Source organism: Rhinichthys klamathensis, unplaced genomic scaffold (genome assembly GCF_029890125.1).
Source record: "Rhinichthys klamathensis goyatoka isolate OS25496 unplaced genomic scaffold, OSU_Roscu_1.1 h1tg000176l_1, whole genome shotgun sequence".
NCBI lineage: Eukaryota > Metazoa > Chordata > Actinopteri > Cypriniformes > Leuciscidae > Rhinichthys > Rhinichthys klamathensis.
This window is the reverse complement of record NW_026606705.1, coordinates 2,803,069-2,819,438: the sequence shown is the minus strand read 5'-3', so window position 1 is coordinate 2,819,438 and position 16,370 is coordinate 2,803,069. Positions and strand designations below refer to the sequence as shown.

Genomic DNA, 16,370 nt, shown 5'->3' with positions numbered 1-16,370 from the left:
TTATGTTTCTCTTAATGTTATCAGGGTTTGGTGGCCAAAAATGCCAGCAGAATTAATATACACCCAAAATTCAAAATGTGGTGAAAAAATGGCCCTAGTATGGCCCTGGCCAACTCCTCCTTTAACTCGTGGCTGGAGCAAAACTTTTGCATGGGTCTTTGGGCAGCAGTAAAGGACTAGGTCTCCCCGTCGGGGAATCGAACCCCGGTCTTCCGCGTGACAGGCGGAGATACTGTCCACTATACTAACGAGGAGTAACAGAGAAAGGTAGTCGCCCCCGATCAGCGCCCCCCCGACCAGGAACGGCCTCATGCGTCATTTTAGGTCATCGCTTCACAGAAGCCAGTGAAGCCAAAAAAATCATCTAATACCATTTAAATATGAAGTGTCTGTGTAAAACGGGTTACGTTATTAAATTAGAGAGCTTGCTTTTTTAATAAAGAGCCTGGTAGGTCCGGTCAAAAAGTTCATGCGTATTTTTTCCAGTGCCGGGCCCAAACAAAGAGAGTTTCGGTTCCTGCCAGCTGCTAATGTGTTGCCAGCATTCTTGCTGACCGCACAAGGCGGCATCCAGTCTATGCCCAACCGCCTGCGTTGGTGGTATAGTGGTGAGCATAGCTGCCTTCCAAGCAGTTGACCCGGGTTCGATTCCCGGCCAACGCATTGCCTTTTGCTCAAGCCGTCGTTAAAACAGTCGTCTGGGGCCCCTGGCCAACTCCTCATTTAACTCGTGGCTGGAGCAAAACTTTTGCATGGGTCTTTGGGCAGCAGTAAAAGGACTAGGTCTCCCCGTCGGGGAATCGAACCCCGGTCTTCCGCGTGACAGGCGGAGATACTGTCCACTATACTAACGAGGAGTTGCAGAGATAGGTAGTCGCCCCCGATCAGCGCCCCCCGACCAGGAAAGGCCTCATGCGTCATTTTAGGTCATCGCTTCACAGAAGCCAGTTAAGCCAAACAAATCATCTAATACCATTTAAATATGAAGTGTCTGTGTAAAACGGGTTAAGTTATTAAATTAGAGAGCTTGCTTTTTTAATAAAGAGCCTGGTAGGTCAGGTCAAAAAGTTACTGCGTTTTTTTCCAGTGCCGGGCCCAAACAAAGAGAGTTTCGGTTCCTGCCAGCTGCTAATGTGTTGCCAGCATTCTTGCTGACCGCACAAGGCGGCATCCAGTCTATGCCCAACCGCCTGCGTTGGTGGTATAGTGGTGAGCATAGCTGCCTTCCAAGCAGTTGACCCGGGTTCGATTCCCGGCCAACTGCTCAAGCTGTCGTTAAAACAGTCGTCCGGGGCCCCTGGCCAACTCCTCATTTAACTCGTGGCTGGAGCAAAACTTTTGCATGGGTCTTTGGGCAGCAGTAAAGGACTAGGTCTCCCCGTCGGGGAATCGAACCCCGGTCTTCCGCGTGACAGGCGGAGATACTGTCCACTATACTAACGAGGAGTAACAGAGAAAGGTAGTCGCCCCCGATCAGCGCCCCCCCGACCAGGAACGGCCTCATGCGTCATTTTAGGTCATCGCTTCACAGAAGCCAGTGAAGCCAAACGAATATTCTAATACCATTTAAATATGAAGTGTCTGTGTAAAACGGGTTACGTTATTAAATTAGAGAGCTTGCTTTTTTAATAAAGAGCCTGGTAGGTCCGGTCAAAAAGTTCATGCGTTTTTTTCCAGTGCCGGGCCCAAACAAAGAGAGTTTCGGTTCCTGCCAGCTACTAATGTGTTGCCAGCATTCTTGCTGACCGCACAACGCGGCATCCAGTCTATGCCCAACCGCCTGCGTTGGTGGTATAGTGGTGAGCATAGCTGCCTTCCAAGCAGTTGACCCGGGTTCGATTCCCGGCCAACGCATCGCCTTTTGCTCAAGCTGTCGTTAAAACAGTCGTCCGGGGCCCCTGGCCAACTCCTCATTTAACTCGTGGCTGGAGCAAAACTTTTGCATGGGTCTTTGGGCAGCAGTAAAGGCAGAGATGGGGGACTCGAGTCACATGACTTGACTCGAGTCAGACTCGAGTCGCAAATTTAAGGACTTGAGACTTGCTTGACTAAATTAAAAAAATGACTCGACTTGACTTTGACTTGAGATCCAATGACTTGAGACTTGACTTGACTTGAACTGTATGACTCGAGAATGACTTGATATACATTTTTATATAAATCATCGCAACATCCATTGATAAACAAAATGAAAGCAACGGAACCATTGACGTCATCAGATTCTGCGCGATTGCGTGACGCTGCACAAGTCCAGAAATAGCCTACATCGCGCTGAGCGCGCTAAATACAAAAACATCTCCTTGCATCGTATCTTTTTGGATATAAACACTAGAAAATGACCATATTCATGCAAGAAGATTTTTTGTACGCATAATAACTGGCAAGGGATATCGGACGACCATCACAACCTCGAACAGTCGAACTTCATTCACCACGTCTAAAAGTAAGCTATGGCTTGTTTAACCTGTTTGTTATAGTTAATTTGACTATCTTTAAATCTAGAGAGATTAATATTGGTCAAAACAGCATGCCTCTTTATACACAATTATGTTTTCAAATGTAGCTTAATGTTGTCAATATTCAAATGATAATTAATGACGGTATATGTTTTGTATAACATTTGCCACATTTCTTTTTAAATCATGCTTTAAAGCCAAAAATGTTGTTCTTTCCAATGACGAAAAACAATATAGAAAACTGTCGTTTGTTTTGTCGTTTATGTTTCTCTTAATGTTATCAGGGTTTGGTGGCCAAAAATGCCAGCAGAATTAATATACACCCAAAATTCAAAATGTGGTGAAAAAATGGCCCTAGTATGGCCCTGGCCAACTCCTCCTTTAACTCGTGGCTGGAGCAAAACTTTTGCATGGGTCTTTGGGCAGCAGTAAAGGACTAGGTCTCCCCGTCGGGGAATCGAACCCCGGTCTTCCGCGTGACAGGCGGAGATACTGTCCACTATACTAACGAGGAGTAACAGAGAAAGGTAGTCGCCCCCGATCAGCGCCCCCCCGACCAGGAACGGCCTCATGCGTCATTTTAGGTCATCGCTTCACAGAAGCCAGTGAAGCCAAAAAAATCATCTAATACCATTTAAATATGAAGTGTCTGTGTAAAACGGGTTACGTTATTAAATTAGAGAGCTTGCTTTTTTAATAAAGAGCCTGGTAGGTCCGGTCAAAAAGTTCATGCGTATTTTTTCCAGTGCCGGGCCCAAACAAAGAGAGTTTCGGTTCCTGCCAGCTGCTAATGTGTTGCCAGCATTCTTGCTGACCGCACAAGGCGGCATCCAGTCTATGCCCAACCGCCTGCGTTGGTGGTATAGTGGTGAGCATAGCTGCCTTCCAAGCAGTTGACCCGGGTTCGATTCCCGGCCAACGCATTGCCTTTTGCTCAAGCTGTCGTTAAAACAGTCGTCCGGGGCCCCTGGCCAACTCCTCATTTAACTCGTGGCTGGAGCAAAACTTTTGCATGGGTCTTTGGGCAGCAGTAAAAGGACTAAGTCTCCCCGTCGGGGAATCGAACCCCGGTCTTCCGCGTGACAGGCGGAGATACTGTCCACTATACTAACGAGGAGTTGCAGAGATAGGTAGTCGCCCCCGATCAGCGCCCCCCGACCAGGAAAGGCCTCATGCGTCATTTTAGGTCATCGCTTCACAGAAGCCAGTTAAGCCAAACAAATAATCTAATACCATTTAAATTTGAAGTGTCTGTGTAAAACGGGTTAAGTTATTAAATTAGAGAGCTTGCTTTTTTAATAAAGAGCCTTGTAGGTCAGGTCAAAAAGTTAATGCGTTTTTTTCCAGTGCCGGGCCCAAACAAAGAGAGTTTCGGGTCCTGCCAGCTGCTAATGTGTTGCGAGCATTCTTGCTGACCGCACAAGGCGGCATCCAGTCTATGCCCGACCATCTGCGTTGGTGGTATAGTGGTGAGCATAGCTGCCTTCCAAGCAGTTGACCCGGGTTCGATTCCCGGCCAACGCATTGCCTTTTGCTCAAGCTGTCGTTAAAACAGTCGTCCGGGGCCCCTGGCCAACTCCTCATTTAACTCGTGGCTGGAGCAAAACTTTTGCATGGGTCTTTGGGCAGCAGTAAAGGACTAGGTCTCCCCGTCGGGGAATCGAACCCCGGTCTTCCGCGTGACAGGCGGAGATACTGTCCACTATACTAACGAGGAGTTGCAGAGACAGGTAGTCGCCCCCGATCAGCGCCCCCCGACCAGGAACGGCCTCATGCGTCATTTTAGGTCATCGCTTCACAGAAGCCAGTGAAGCCAAACGAATATTCTAATACCATTTAAATATGAAGTGTCTGTGTAAAACGGGTTACGTTATTAAATTAGAGAGCTTGCTTTTTTAATAAAGAGCCTGGTAGGTCCGGTCAAAAAGTTCATGCGTTTTTTTCCAGTGCCGGGCCCAAACAAAGAGAGTTTCGGTTCCTGCCAGCTACTAATGTGTTGCCAGCATTCTTGCTGACCGCACAACCCGGCATCCAGTCTATGCCCAACCGCCTGCGTTGGTGGTATAGTGGTGAGCATAGCTGCCTTCCAAGCAGTTGACCCGGGTTCGATTCCCGGCCAACGCATTGCCTTTTGCTCAAGCTGTCGTTAAAACAGTCGTCCGGGGCCCCTGGCCAACTCCTCATTTAACTCGTGGCTGGAGCAAAACTTTTGCATGGGTCTTTGGGCAGCAGTAAAGGCAGAGATGGGGGACTCGAGTCACATGACTTGACTCGAGTCAGACTCGAGTCGCAAATTTAAGGACTTGAGACTTGCTTGACTAAATTAAAAAAATGACTCGACTTGACTTTGACTTGAGATCCAATGACTTGAGACTTGACTTGACTTGAACTGTATGACTCGAGAATGACTTGATATACATTTTTATATAAATCATCGCAACATCCATTGATAAACAAAATGAAAGCAACGGAACCATTGACGTCATCAGATTCTGCGCGATTGCGTGACGCTGCACAAGTCCAGAAATAGCCTACATCGCGCTGAGCGCGCTAAATACAAAAACATCTCCCTGCATCGTATCTTTTTGGATATAAACACTAGAAAATGACCATATTCATGCAAGAAGATTTTTTGTACGCATAATAACTGGCAAGGGATATCGGACGACCATCACAACCTCGAACAGTCGAACTTCATTCACCACGTCTAAAAGTAAGCTATGGCTTGTTTAACCTGTTTGTTATAGTTAATTTGACTATCTTTAAATCTAGAGAGATTAATATTGGTCAAAACAGCATGCCTCTTTATACACAATTATGTTTTCAAATGTAGCTTAATGTTGTCAATATTCAAATGATAATTAATGACGGTATATGTTTTGTATAACATTTGCCACATTTCTTTTTAAATCATGCTTTAAAGCCAAAAATGTTGTTCTTTCCAATGACGAAAAACAATATAGAAAACTGTTAGTTTTGTCGTTTATGTTTCTCTTAATGTTATCAGGGTTTGGTGGCAAAAAATGCCAGCAGAATTAATATGCACCCAAAATTCAAAATGTGGTGAAAAAATGGCCCTAGTATGGCCCTGGCCAACTCCTCCTTTAACTCGTGGCTGGAGCAAAACTTCGCCCCCGATCAGCGCCCCCCCGACCAGGAACGGCCTCATGCGTCATTTTAGGTCATCGCTTCACAGAAGCCAGTGAAGCCAAAAAAATCATCTAATACCATTTAAATATGAAGTGTCTGTGTAAAACGGGTTACGTTATTAAATTAGAGAGCTTGCTTTTTTAATAAAGAGCCTGGTAGGTCAGGTCAAAAAGTTAATGCGTTTTTTTCCAGTGCCGGGCCCAAACAAAGAGAGTTTCGGGTCCTGCCAGCTGCTAATGTGTTGCGAGCATTCTTGCTGACCGCACAAGGCGGCCTCCAGTCTATGCCCGACCAACTGCGTTGGTGGTATAGTGGTGAGCATAGCTGCCTTCCAAGCAGTTGACCCGGGTTCGATTCCCGGCCAACGCTTTGCCTTTTGCTCAAGCTGTCGTTAAAACAGTCATCCGGGGCCCCTGGCCAACTCCTCATTTAACTCGTGGCTGGAGCAAAACTTTTGCATGGGTCTTTGGACAGCAGTAAAGGACTAGGTCTCCCCGTCGGGGAATCGAACCCCGGTCTTCCGCGTGACAGGCGGAGATACTGTCCACTATACTAACGAGGAGTTGCAGAGATAGGTAGTCGCCCCCGATCAGCGCCCCCGACCAGGAACGGCCTCATGCGTCATTTTAGGTCATCGCTTCACAGAAGCCAGTGAAGCCAAACAAATCATCTAATACCATTTAAATATGAAGTGTCTGTGTAAAACGGGTTAAGTTATTAAATTAGATAGCTTGCTTTTTTAATAAAGAGCCTGGTAGGTCAGGTCAAAAAGTTAATGCGTTTTTTTTCCAGTGCCGGGCCCAAACAAAGAGAGTTTCGGGTCCTGCCAGCTGCTAATGTGTTGCGAGCATTCTTGCTGACCGCACAAGGCGGCATCCAGTCTATGCCCGACCATCTGCGTTGGTGGTATAGTGGTGAGCATAGCTGCCTTCCAAGCAGTTGACCCGGGTTCGATTCCCGGCCAACGCATTGCCTTTTGCTCAAGCTGTCGTTAAAACAGTCGTCCGGGGCCCCTGGCCAACTCCTCATTTAACTCGTGGCTGGAGCAAAACTTTTGCATGGGTCTTTGGGCAGCAGTAAAGGACTAGGTCTCCCCGTCGGGGAATCGAACCCCGGTCTTCCGCGTGACAGGCGGAGATACTGTCCATTATACTAACGAGGAGTTGCAGAGACAGATAGTCGCCCCCGAACAGCGCCCCCCGACCAGGAACGGCCTCATGCGTCATTTTAGGTCATCGCTTCACAGAAGCCAGTGAAGCCAAACGAATAATCTAATACCATTTAAATATGAAGTGTCTGTGTAAAACGGGTTACGTTATTAAATTAGAGAGCTTGCTTTTTTAATAAAGAGCCTGGTAGGTCCGGTCAAAAAGTTCATGCGTTTTTTTCCAGTGCCGGGCCCAAACAAAGAGAGTTTCGGTTCCTGCCAGCTGCTAATGTGTTGCCAGCATTCTTGCTGACCGCACAAGGCAGCATCCAGTCTATGCCCAACCGCCTGCGTTGGTGGTATAGTGGTGAGCATAGCTGCCTTCCAAGCAGTTGACCCGGGTTCGATTCCCGGCCAACGCATCGCCTTTTGCTCAAGCTGTCGTTAAAACAGTCGTCCGGGGCCCCTGGCCAACTCCTCATTTAACTCGTGGCTGGAGCAAAACTTTTGCATGGGTCTTTGGGCAGCAGTAAAAGGACTAAGTCTCCCCGTCTGGGAATCGAACCCCGGTCTTCCGCGTGACAGGCGGAGATACTGTCCACTATACTAACGAGGAGTTGCAGAGATAGGTAGTCGCCCCCGATCAGCGCCCCCGACCAGGAACGGCCTCATGCGTCATTTTAGGTCATCGCTTCACAGAAGCCAGTGAAGCCAAACAAATCATCTAATACCATTTAAATATGAAGTGTCTGTGTAAAACGGGTTAAGTTATTAAATTAGATAGCTTGCTTTTTTAATAAAGAGCCTGGTAGGTCAGGTCAAAAAGTTAATGCGTTTTTTTCCAGTGCCGGGCCCAAACAAAGAGAGTTTCGGGTCCTGCCAGCTGCTAATGTGTTGCGAGCATTCTTGCTGACCGCACAAGGCGGCATCCAGTCTATGCCCGACCATCTGCTTTGGTGGTATAGTGGTGAGCATAGCTGCCTTCCAAGCAGTTGACCCGGGTTCGATTCCCGGCCAACGCATTGCCTTTTGCTCAAGCTGTCGTTAAAACAGTCGTCCGGGGCCCCTGGCCAACTCCTCATTTAACTCGTGGCTGGAGCAAAACTTTTGCATGGGTCTTTGGGCAGCAGTAAAGGACTAGGTCTCCCCGTCGGGGAATCGAACCCCGGTCTTCCGCGTGACAGGCGGAGATACTGTCCATTATACTAACGAGGAGTTGCAGAGACAGATAGTCGCCCCCGAACAGCGCCCCCCGACCAGGAACGGCCTCATGCGTCATTTTAGGTCATCGCTTCACAGAAGCCAGTGAAGCCAAACGAATAATCTAATACCATTTAAATATGAAGTGTCTGTGTAAAACGGGTTACGTTATTAAATTAGAGAGCTTGCTTTTTTAATAAAGAGCCTGGTAGGTCCGGTCAAAAAGTTCATGCGTTTTTTTCCAGTGCCGGGCCCAAACAAAGAGAGTTTCGGTTCCTGCCAGCTGCTAATGTGTTGCCAGCATTCTTGCTGACCGCACAAGGCAGCATCCAGTCTATGCCCAACCGCCTGCGTTGGTGGTATAGTGGTGAGCATAGCTGCCTTCCAAGCAGTTGACCCGGGTTCGATTCCCGGCCAACGCATCGCCTTTTGCTCAAGCTGTCGTTAAAACAGTCGTCCGGGGCCCCTGGCCAACTCCTCATTTAACTCGTGGCTGGAGCAAAACTTTTGCATGGGTCTTTGGGCAGCAGTAAAAGGACTAAGTCTCCCCGTCTGGGAATCGAACCCCGGTCTTCCGCGTGACAGGCGGAGATACTGTCCACTATACTAACAAGGAGTTGCAGAGATAGGTAGTCGCCCCCGATCAGCGCCCCCCGACCAGGAAAGGCCTCATGCGTCATTTTAGGTCATCGCTTCACAGAAGCCAGTTAAGCCAAACAAATCATCTAATACCATTTAAATATGAAGTGTCTGTGTAAAACGGGTTAAGTTATCAAATTAGAGAGCTTGCTTTTTTAATAAAGAGCCTGGTAGGTCAGGTCAAAAAGTTAATGCGTTTTTTTCCAGTGCCGGGCCCAAACAAAGAGAGTTTCGGGTCCTGCCAGCTGCTAATGTGTTGCGAGCATTCTTGCTGACCGCACAAGCCGGCATCCAGTCTATGCCCGACCATCTGCGTTGGTGGTATAGTGGTGAGCATAGCTGCCTTCCAAGCAGTTGACCCGGGTTCGATTCCCGGCCAACGCATTGCCTTTTGCTCAAGCTGTCGTTAAAACAGTCGTCCGGGGCCTCTGGCCAACTCCTCATTTAACTCGTGGCTGGAGCAAAACTTTTGCATGGGTCTTTGGGCAGCAGTAAAGGACTAGGTCTCACCGTCGGGGAATCGAACCCCGGTCTTACGCGTGACAGGCGGAGATACTGTCCACTATACTAACGAGGAGTTGCAGAGACAGGTAGTCGCCCCTGATCAGCGCCCCCCGACCAGGAACGGCCTCATGCGTCATTTTAGGTCATCGCTTCACAGAAGCCAGTGAAGCCAAACAAATCATCTAATACCATTTAAATATGAAGTGTCTGTGTAAAACGGGTTACGTTATTAAATTAGAGAGCTTGCTTTTTTAATAAAGAGCCTGGTAGGTCAGGTCAAAAAGTTAATGCGTTTTTTTCCAGTGCCGGGCCCAAACAAAGAGAGTTTCGGGTCCTGCCAGCTGCTAATGTGTTGCGAGCATTCTTGCTGACCGCACAAGGCGGCATCCAGTCTATGCCCGACCCAGTGAAGCCAAACAAATCATCTAATACCATTTAAATATGAAGTGTCTGTGTAAAACGGGTTACGTTATTAAATTAGAGAGCTTGCTTTTTTAATAAAGAGCCTGGTAGGTCAGGTCTTCCGCGTGACAGGCGGAGATACTGTCCACTATACTAACGAGGAGTTGCAGAGACAGGTAGTCGCCCCTGATCAGCGCCCCCCGACCAGGAACGGCCTCATGCGTCATTTTAGGTCATCGCTTCACAGAAGCCAGTGAAGCCAAACAAATCATCTAATACCATTTAAATATGAAGTGTCTGTGTAAATTAGAGAGCTTGCTTTTTTAATAAAGAGCCTGGTAGGTCAGGTCAAAAAGTTAATGCGCCCCCCGACCAGGAACGGCCTCATGCGTCATTTTAGGTCATCGCTTCACAGAAGCCAGTGAAGCCAAACAAATCATCTAATACCATTTAAATATGAAGTGTCTGTGTAAAACGGGTTACGTTATTAAATTAGAGAGCTTGCTTTTTTAATAAAGAGCCTGGTAGGTCCGGTCAAAAAGTTCATGCGTTTTTTTCCAGTGCCGGGCCCAAACAAAGAGAGTTTCGGTTCCTGCCAGCTGCTAATGTGTTGCCAGCATTCTTGCTGACCGCACAAGGCGGCATCCAGTCTATGCCCAACTGCCTGCGTTGGTGGTATAGTGGTGAGCATAGCTGCCTTCCAAGCAGTTGACCCGGGTTCGATTCCCGGCCAACGCATTGCCTTTTGCTCAAGCTGTCGTTAAAACAGTCGTCCGGGGCCCCTGGCCAACTCCTCATTTAACTCGTGGCTGGAGCAAAACTTTTGCATGGGTCTTTGGGCAGCAGTAAAGGACTAGGTCTCCCCGTCGGGGAATCGAACCCCGGTCTTCCGCGTGACAGGCGGAGATACTGTCCACTATACTAACGAGGAGTTGCAGAGACAGGTAGTCGCCCCCGATCAGCGCCCCCCGACCAGGAACGGCCTCATGCGTCATTTTAGGTCATCGCTTCACAGAAGCCAGTGAAGCCAAACAAATCATCTAATACCATTTAAATATGAAGTGTCTGTGTAAAACGGGTTACGTTATTAAATTAGAGAGCTTGCTTTTTTAATAAAGAGCCTGGTAGGTCCGGTCAAAAAGTTCATGCGTTTTTTTCCAGTGCCGGGCCCAAACAAAGAGAGTTTCGGTTCCTGCCAGCTGCTAATGTGTTGCCAGCATTCTTGCTGACCGCACAAGGCGGCATCCAGTCTATGCCCAACTGCATGCGTTGGTGGTATAGTGGTGAGCATAGCTGCCTTCCAAGCAGTTGACCCGGGTTCGATTCCCGGCCAACGCATTGCCTTTTGCTCAAGCTGTCGTTAAAACAGTCGTCCGGGGCCCCTGGCCAACTCCTCATTTAACTCGTGGCTGGAGCAAAACTTTTGCATGGGTCTTTGGGCAGCAGTAAAGGCAGAGATGGGGGACTCGAGTCACATGACTTGACTCGAGTCAGACTCGAGTCGCAAATTTAAGGACTTGAGACTTGCTTGACTAAATTAAAAAAATGACTCGACTTGACTTTGACTTGAGATCCAATGACTTGAGACTTGACTTGACTTGAACTGTATGACTCGAGAATGACTTGATATACATTTTTATATAAATCATCGCAACATCCATTGATAAACAAAATGAAAGCAACGGAACCATTGACGTCATCAGATTCTGCGCGATTGCGTGACGCTGCACAAGTCCAGAAATAGCCTACATCGCGCTGAGCGCGCTAAATACAAAAACATCTCCCTGCATCGTATCTTTTTGGATATAAACACTAGAAAATGACCATATTAATGCAAGAAGATTTTTTGTACGCATAATAACTGGCAAGGGATATCGGACGACCATCACAACCTCGAACAGTCGAACTTCATTCACCACGTCTAAAAGTAAGCTATGGCTTGTTTAACCTGTTTGTTATAGTTAATTTGACTATCTTTAAATCTAGAGAGATTAATATTAGTCAAAACAGCATGCCTCTTTATACACAATTATGTTTTCAAATGTAGCTTAATGTTGTCAATATTCAAATGATAATTAATGACGGTATATGTTTTGTATAACATTTGCCACATTTCTTTTTAAATCATGCTTTAAAGCCAAAAATGTTGTTCTTTCCAATGACGAAAAACAATATAGAAAACTGTTAGTTTTGTCGTTTATGTTTCTCTTAATGTTATCAGGGTTTGGTGGCAAAAAATGCCAGCAGAATTAATATGCACCCAAAATTCAAAATGTGGTGGAAAAATGGCCCTAGTATGGCCCTGGCCAACTCCTCCTTTAACTCGTGGCTGGAGCAAAACTTTTGCATGGGTCTTTGGGCAGCAGTAAAGGACTAGGTCTCCCCGTCGGGGAATCGAACCCCGGTCTTCCACGTGACAGGCGGAGATACTGTCCACTATACTAACGAGGAGTTGCAGAGACAGGTAGTCGCCCCCGATCAGCGCCCCCCGACCAGGAACGGCCTCATGCGTCATTTTAGGTCATCGCTTCACAGAAGCCAGTGAAGCCAAACGAATATTCTAATACCATTTAAATATGAAGTGTCTGTGTAAAACGGGTTACGTTATTAAATTAGAGAGCTTGCTTTTTTAATAAAGAGCCTGGTAGGTCCGGTCAAAAAGTTCATGCGTTTTTTTCCAGTGCCGGGCCCAAACAAAGAGAGTTTCGGTTCCTGCCAGCTACTAATGTGTTGCCAGCATTCTTGCTGACCGCACAACCCGGCATCCAGTCTATGCCCAACCGCCTGCGTTGGTGGTATAGTGGTGAGCATAGCTGCCTTCCAAGCAGTTGACCCGGGTTCGATTCCCGGCCAACGCATTGCCTTTTGCTCAAGCTGTCGTTAAAACAGTCGTCCGGGGCCCCTGGCCAACTCCTCATTTAACTCGTGGCTGGAGCAAAACTTTTGCATGGGTCTTTGGGCAGCAGTAAAGGCAGAGATGGGGGACTCGAGTCACATGACTTGACTCGAGTCAGACTCGAGTCGCAAATTTAAGGACTTGAGACTTGCTTGACTAAATTAAAAAAATGACTCGACTTGACTTTGACTTGAGATCCAATGACTTGAGACTTGACTTGACTTGAACTGTATGACTCGAGAATGACTTGATATACATTTTTATATAAATCATCGCAACATCCATTGATAAACAAAATGAAAGCAACGGAACCATTGACGTCATCAGATTCTGCGCGATTGCGTGACGCTGCACAAGTCCAGAAATAGCCTACATCGCGCTGAGCGCGCTAAATACAAAAACATCTCCCTGCATCGTATCTTTTTGGATATAAACACTAGAAAATGACCATATTCATGCAAGAAGATTTTTTGTACGCATAATAACTGGCAAGGGATATCGGACGACCATCACAACCTCGAACAGTCGAACTTCATTCACCACGTCTAAAAGTAAGCTATGGCTTGTTTAACCTGTTTGTTATAGTTAATTTGACTATCTTTAAATCTAGAGAGATTAATATTGGTCAAAACAGCATGCCTCTTTATACACAATTATGTTTTCAAATGTAGCTTAATGTTGTCAATATTCAAATGATAATTAATGACGGTATATGTTTTGTATAACATTTGCCACATTTCTTTTTAAATCATGCTTTAAAGCCAAAAATGTTGTTCTTTCCAATGACGAAAAACAATATAGAAAACTGTTAGTTTTGTCGTTTATGTTTCTCTTAATGTTATCAGGGTTTGGTGGCAAAAAATGCCAGCAGAATTAATATGCACCCAAAATTCAAAATGTGGTGAAAAAATGGCCCTAGTATGGCCCTGGCCAACTCCTCCTTTAACTCGTGGCTGGAGCAAAACTTCGCCCCCGATCAGCGCCCCCCCGACCAGGAACGGCCTCATGCGTCATTTTAGGTCATCGCTTCACAGAAGCCAGTGAAGCCAAAAAAATCATCTAATACCATTTAAATATGAAGTGTCTGTGTAAAACGGGTTACGTTATTAAATTAGAGAGCTTGCTTTTTTAATAAAGAGCCTGGTAGGTCAGGTCAAAAAGTTAATGCGTTTTTTTCCAGTGCCGGGCCCAAACAAAGAGAGTTTCGGGTCCTGCCAGCTGCTAATGTGTTGCGAGCATTCTTGCTGACCGCACAAGGCGGCCTCCAGTCTATGCCCGACCAACTGCGTTGGTGGTATAGTGGTGAGCATAGCTGCCTTCCAAGCAGTTGACCCGGGTTCGATTCCCGGCCAACGCTTTGCCTTTTGCTCAAGCTGTCGTTAAAACAGTCATCCGGGGCCCCTGGCCAACTCCTCATTTAACTCGTGGCTGGAGCAAAACTTTTGCATGGGTCTTTGGACAGCAGTAAAGGACTAGGTCTCCCCGTCGGGGAATCGAACCCCGGTCTTCCGCGTGACAGGCGGAGATACTGTCCACTATACTAACGAGGAGTTGCAGAGATAGGTAGTCGCCCCCGATCAGCGCCCCCGACCAGGAACGGCCTCATGCGTCATTTTAGGTCATCGCTTCACAGAAGCCAGTGAAGCCAAACAAATCATCTAATACCATTTAAATATGAAGTGTCTGTGTAAAACGGGTTAAGTTATTAAATTAGATAGCTTGCTTTTTTAATAAAGAGCCTGGTAGGTCAGGTCAAAAAGTTAATGCGTTTTTTTTCCAGTGCCGGGCCCAAACAAAGAGAGTTTCGGGTCCTGCCAGCTGCTAATGTGTTGCGAGCATTCTTGCTGACCGCACAAGGCGGCATCCAGTCTATGCCCGACCATCTGCGTTGGTGGTATAGTGGTGAGCATAGCTGCCTTCCAAGCAGTTGACCCGGGTTCGATTCCCGGCCAACGCATTGCCTTTTGCTCAAGCTGTCGTTAAAACAGTCGTCCGGGGCCCCTGGCCAACTCCTCATTTAACTCGTGGCTGGAGCAAAACTTTTGCATGGGTCTTTGGGCAGCAGTAAAGGACTAGGTCTCCCCGTCGGGGAATCGAACCCCGGTCTTCCGCGTGACAGGCGGAGATACTGTCCATTATACTAACGAGGAGTTGCAGAGACAGATAGTCGCCCCCGAACAGCGCCCCCCGACCAGGAACGGCCTCATGCGTCATTTTAGGTCATCGCTTCACAGAAGCCAGTGAAGCCAAACGAATAATCTAATACCATTTAAATATGAAGTGTCTGTGTAAAACGGGTTACGTTATTAAATTAGAGAGCTTGCTTTTTTAATAAAGAGCCTGGTAGGTCCGGTCAAAAAGTTCATGCGTTTTTTTCCAGTGCCGGGCCCAAACAAAGAGAGTTTCGGTTCCTGCCAGCTGCTAATGTGTTGCCAGCATTCTTGCTGACCGCACAAGGCAGCATCCAGTCTATGCCCAACCGCCTGCGTTGGTGGTATAGTGGTGAGCATAGCTGCCTTCCAAGCAGTTGACCCGGGTTCGATTCCCGGCCAACGCATCGCCTTTTGCTCAAGCTGTCGTTAAAACAGTCGTCCGGGGCCCCTGGCCAACTCCTCATTTAACTCGTGGCTGGAGCAAAACTTTTGCATGGGTCTTTGGGCAGCAGTAAAAGGACTAAGTCTCCCCGTCTGGGAACCGAACCCCGGTCTTCCGCGTGACAGGCGGAGATACTGTCCACTATACTAACGAGGAGTTGCAGAGATAGGTAGTCGCCCCCGATCAGCGCCCCCGACCAGGAACGGCCTCATGCGTCATTTTAGGTCATCGCTTCACAGAAGCCAGTGAAGCCAAACAAATCATCTAATACCATTTAAATATGAAGTGTCTGTGTAAAACGGGTTAAGTTATTAAATTAGATAGCTTGCTTTTTTAATAAAGAGCCTGGTAGGTCAGGTCAAAAAGTTAATGCGTTTTTTTCCAGTGCCGGGCCCAAACAAAGAGAGTTTCGGGTCCTGCCAGCTGCTAATGTGTTGCGAGCATTCTTGCTGACCGCACAAGGCGGCATCCAGTCTATGCCCGACCATCTGCTTTGGTGGTATAGTGGTGAGCATAGCTGCCTTCCAAGCAGTTGACCCGGGTTCGATTCCCGGCCAACGCATTGCCTTTTGCTCAAGCTGTCGTTAAAACAGTCGTCCGGGGCCCCTGGCCAACTCCTCATTTAACTCGTGGCTGGAGCAAAACTTTTGCATGGGTCTTTGGGCAGCAGTAAAGGACTAGGTCTCCCCGTCGGGGAATCGAACCCCGGTCTTCCGCGTGACAGGCGGAGATACTGTCCATTATACTAACGAGGAGTTGCAGAGACAGATAGTCGCCCCCGAACAGCGCCCCCCGACCAGGAACGGCCTCATGCGTCATTTTAGGTCATCGCTTCACAGAAGCCAGTGAAGCCAAACGAATAATCTAATACCATTTAAATATGAAGTGTCTGTGTAAAACGGGTTACGTTATTAAATTAGAGAGCTTGCTTTTTTAATAAAGAGCCTGGTAGGTCCGGTCAAAAAGTTCATGCGTTTTTTTCCAGTGCCGGGCCCAAACAAAGAGAGTTTCGGTTCCTGCCAGCTGCTAATGTGTTGCCAGCATTCTTGCTGACCGCACAAGGCAGCATCCAGTCTATGCCCAACCGCCTGCGTTGGTGGTATAGTGGTGAGCATAGCTGCCTTCCAAGCAGTTGACCCGGGTTCGATTCCCGGCCAACGCATCGCCTTTTGCTCAAGCTGTCGTTAAAACAGTCGTCCGGGGCCCCTGGCCAACTCCTCATTTAACTCGTGGCTGGAGCAAAACTTTTGCATGGGTCTTTGGGCAGCAGTAAAAGGACTAAGTCTCCCCGTCTGGGAATCGAACCCCGGTCTTCCGCGTGACAGGCGGAGATACTGTCCACTATACTAACAAGGAGTTGCAGAGATAGGTAGTCGCCCCA

At 47.5% G+C, this 16,370-nt stretch overlaps 15 non-coding genes across 15 annotated transcripts; all 15 read left to right on the top strand.

The window, feature by feature from the left end:
- Positions 1–591: 591 nt before the first annotated feature.
- trnag-ucc (transfer RNA glycine (anticodon UCC)) lies at positions 592–663 on the top strand. Its single transcript has one exon. It is a non-coding gene; the product is annotated as a tRNA-Gly (tRNA).
- A 1,119-nt stretch (positions 664–1,782) lies between these two features.
- trnag-ucc (transfer RNA glycine (anticodon UCC)) lies at positions 1,783–1,854 on the top strand. The gene has a single exon. It is a non-coding gene; the product is annotated as a tRNA-Gly (tRNA).
- Positions 1,855–3,307: 1,453 nt separating this feature from the next.
- Positions 3,308–3,379, top strand: trnag-ucc (transfer RNA glycine (anticodon UCC)). Its single transcript has one exon. It is a non-coding gene; the product is annotated as a tRNA-Gly (tRNA).
- A 529-nt stretch (positions 3,380–3,908) lies between these two features.
- On the top strand, positions 3,909–3,980 carry trnag-ucc (transfer RNA glycine (anticodon UCC)). The gene has a single exon. It is a non-coding gene; the product is annotated as a tRNA-Gly (tRNA).
- Positions 3,981–4,508: 528 nt separating this feature from the next.
- trnag-ucc (transfer RNA glycine (anticodon UCC)) lies at positions 4,509–4,580 on the top strand. The gene has a single exon. It is a non-coding gene; the product is annotated as a tRNA-Gly (tRNA).
- A 1,923-nt stretch (positions 4,581–6,503) lies between these two features.
- trnag-ucc (transfer RNA glycine (anticodon UCC)) lies at positions 6,504–6,575 on the top strand. Its single transcript has one exon. It is a non-coding gene; the product is annotated as a tRNA-Gly (tRNA).
- A 528-nt stretch (positions 6,576–7,103) lies between these two features.
- trnag-ucc (transfer RNA glycine (anticodon UCC)) lies at positions 7,104–7,175 on the top strand. The gene has a single exon. It is a non-coding gene; the product is annotated as a tRNA-Gly (tRNA).
- Positions 7,176–8,303: 1,128 nt separating this feature from the next.
- On the top strand, positions 8,304–8,375 carry trnag-ucc (transfer RNA glycine (anticodon UCC)). Its single transcript has one exon. It is a non-coding gene; the product is annotated as a tRNA-Gly (tRNA).
- Positions 8,376–8,904: 529 nt separating this feature from the next.
- trnag-ucc (transfer RNA glycine (anticodon UCC)) lies at positions 8,905–8,976 on the top strand. The gene has a single exon. It is a non-coding gene; the product is annotated as a tRNA-Gly (tRNA).
- Positions 8,977–10,164: 1,188 nt separating this feature from the next.
- Positions 10,165–10,236, top strand: trnag-ucc (transfer RNA glycine (anticodon UCC)). Its single transcript has one exon. It is a non-coding gene; the product is annotated as a tRNA-Gly (tRNA).
- Positions 10,237–10,764: 528 nt separating this feature from the next.
- Positions 10,765–10,836, top strand: trnag-ucc (transfer RNA glycine (anticodon UCC)). The gene has a single exon. It is a non-coding gene; the product is annotated as a tRNA-Gly (tRNA).
- A 1,448-nt stretch (positions 10,837–12,284) lies between these two features.
- On the top strand, positions 12,285–12,356 carry trnag-ucc (transfer RNA glycine (anticodon UCC)). Its single transcript has one exon. It is a non-coding gene; the product is annotated as a tRNA-Gly (tRNA).
- Positions 12,357–14,279: 1,923 nt separating this feature from the next.
- Positions 14,280–14,351, top strand: trnag-ucc (transfer RNA glycine (anticodon UCC)). Its single transcript has one exon. It is a non-coding gene; the product is annotated as a tRNA-Gly (tRNA).
- Positions 14,352–14,879: 528 nt separating this feature from the next.
- Positions 14,880–14,951, top strand: trnag-ucc (transfer RNA glycine (anticodon UCC)). The gene has a single exon. It is a non-coding gene; the product is annotated as a tRNA-Gly (tRNA).
- A 1,128-nt stretch (positions 14,952–16,079) lies between these two features.
- Positions 16,080–16,151, top strand: trnag-ucc (transfer RNA glycine (anticodon UCC)). The gene has a single exon. It is a non-coding gene; the product is annotated as a tRNA-Gly (tRNA).
- Positions 16,152–16,370: the final 219 nt, after the last annotated feature.